This window comes from Plasmopara halstedii (genome assembly GCF_900000015.1).
Source record: "Plasmopara halstedii genome assembly, contig: Scaffold_3073, whole genome shotgun sequence".
In the NCBI taxonomy this organism is placed as follows: Eukaryota; Oomycota; class Peronosporomycetes; order Peronosporales; family Peronosporaceae; genus Plasmopara; species Plasmopara halstedii.
In genome coordinates, this window is record NW_020189977.1 from 81975 (window position 1) to 82352 (window position 378).

Genomic DNA, 378 nt, shown 5'->3' on the forward strand with positions numbered 1-378 from the left:
ACAGCGACGTATAACCAATCACAAGTGCCACCTCTTTCCTACGCGATACTACCTGCTATCTACTAGAGTCCATAAGTCTTTACGAGCCACGACTGCGGACTTCAGCTTGATGTACACGAACGATCAGCCCATCAACGATACTTGTCACGAAATAGGCAGTAATACAGATCGAAAGATTCCGCACCCACCGAGGCACATGAAACAAAAACAGTCCTGAGCCGCTAACACGGTACACCATATGACATCTCACCAAAGTCAGATAAATCAACTGGATGCTGGGGTGAACAGCTACGAAAGCTGCACAAGCTGTCATGTACCAATGGTACTGCTGGCGAGCGCGGACAACGCCGTGACTAGGGTTTACATTTTGGCAGACAT